Source organism: Macrobrachium nipponense, chromosome 45 (genome assembly GCF_015104395.2).
Source record: "Macrobrachium nipponense isolate FS-2020 chromosome 45, ASM1510439v2, whole genome shotgun sequence".
In the NCBI taxonomy this organism is placed as follows: domain Eukaryota; kingdom Metazoa; phylum Arthropoda; class Malacostraca; order Decapoda; family Palaemonidae; genus Macrobrachium; species Macrobrachium nipponense.
In genome coordinates, this window is record NC_061105.1 from 48,157,454 (window position 1) to 48,159,953 (window position 2,500).

Consider the following 2,500-nt stretch of genomic DNA (forward strand, 5'->3'; position numbering starts at 1 on the left):
TTCATATACACTTCGAGCTTCAAATGTCCTCGAATATCTAATTCGCTCTGCCTCAGAATTAATATATTTTCATATATGTTAAACGAAAAAAGGAATTTTTTAGTCGACTAAAAAATCCCCCTTCGGTTAACATATATGAAAATATATTAATTCCGAGGTAGAGCGAATTAGATATTAAGGACATTTGTAGCTCGAGGTGGTATATATATATATATATATATATATATATATATATATATATATATATATATATATATATATATATATATTTGTATTTAAAAATCCTTTCATAATGTAAGAGGTCTTATGGAAGGCAATTAGTTTTGGTTCACTTTAAACTTTGCTAAAGGATCTGACCCCCGAACCCCTACCCCATCATATCCATGCCAACGCTCTTAACATTCTGCTCCACATCAGTTTTATTACCTGTCGCAAGATGAGAGGATTCTGAAAACCAGAGGAGACTAGGGAGTTCCGTAAATCAAATATAAAATGTAGAAAAATAATAATATATGACAATATACATTATAAAGTTTGCCTTCTGGACAGATAACGGAGACATTCGTACATTTGACGTCTTCTTAGGCAGGAATCAGTTTATAACATCATCTTTAATTGTGAAGCTCATATGCAAAAATATGGGGATTTCTGTTCACCTCATGGTGGTGTCCATGGCAATAATGACCACGCAACTATCAGAGCAATTTCCCAAAAAACATGGCTGCAATATTGGCCGACCCCAACTCATCAACAGAGGCGGATGAAATGTGTTCGTTCCGACTCTTTCAGTCGACGGGAACAGGGGAAATGAATTTTCCCGCAACGTTTTCAAAGGCTGTTGTGGTGAATGAACAATTAACAAATAACGATGTATATAGTCCTGATAATAATAATAAAAAAGCATCAATGTTTCCATGGCCTGTTCGGCCTCAAAGAAATATGGTGTACATACATACATACATACAGTATATATATACACAAACACACACACATACACATATATATGTATATATATATATATATATTATATATATATATATATATATATATATATATATATAGTATATATATATGTATATATATATATATTATATATATATATATATATATATATATATATATATATATATATATATATATATATATATATATATATATATATAAAGAGTATATTTGTGTTTGTGTGTGTGTATAGGTCGTTGCTCATTTAACAAAATTACGTTGATGTAATGAATTTCTTCATTCAAGGGAGTGCTAGATATACGCAGTTTTGGCATTAAACGCTAAATCATTGGCAATTGACCAAGAAAGATTGCTCGAGTTCAAATAATGTCTGTGTGTCTGAATATAAATTCAAACCGGATTCACATTATTTAAACTTGTACTGCGGGAGTAATTTTTTTATATTGATATTTTGAGTAATTAGCGGCGGATTTTTAGGCATGGGGATTATGAGTAGACTTCTGTATTTAGATTAATCCTTTGTTTACCGATACTATAAGTGTGAGGCAAATATGAGTTATATTATTAATGAATTAGGCAGTTATTTTATCCACGTATGCAGAAATAGTATTCAATGTTTTCAACATTCATATTTTTTCTTTTAATTTCAGGATTACTAATTTGAATACAGTCACACTACGCCCATACGCTGGTGAATGGAGATACACTCTACCACGCAGAAAACTTTGTTTTTATGCAAAATGGTTTTGAAAGACAATTATATTAGGTTAATATCAGGAAAGAGGATTAACAAGGAATTCATGTTAATGAAAGATAATCTCTTTTGTCACAGCAGGACGATTGTCAGTTGCCTGTAATCACAGCTTATGATACATGTATTTTTTTGTAGTTACCTTCAGTGTGAATTATAGTTGCCTGTTGTTTTATTCACTATTGGGGTGACGATTGCTTGTTGTGGACACGAGTCAAATAGTTGTGTATTGCGCCTTGAGATTATGACAGCAAATATTCCCATCGATGGATGTGCTGGTGAGTCCGATCATTTGTTGGTCTGGAAGACTTATTAGCTAGTTTTATCTTTGCTTCCAGTCAGGGCTTCTTTCACTATGTAGTACTGAAATTTTGCATCCGTCATCACCTAATCTGGACTCATCACCAACTCCTCCAAAATTCTTGTTAGCCACGCCTACTGGACTGCTCATCAAGACTCACGCCACACCACTAACTCACCCTAATGAGCAGTCCAGTAGGCGGCACTAACAAGAATTTGGGAGGAGCTGAGTCTTATGTATGCAGCGTGTGGTAAAGCCTCATGTAAACTCACCTTAAGAGGCATTATCCAGATTAGGTGATGACGGATGCGAAATTTCACTTCAACATAGTGAAAGCCCTGACTGGAAGCCAAAGATAAAACTAGTTAATAAGTCTTCCAGACCAACAAATGATCGGACTCACCAGCACATCAATCAATGGGAATATGAGCTGTCATAACCTGAAGGCGCAATACACAGCTATTTGACTCGTGTCCACAACAAGC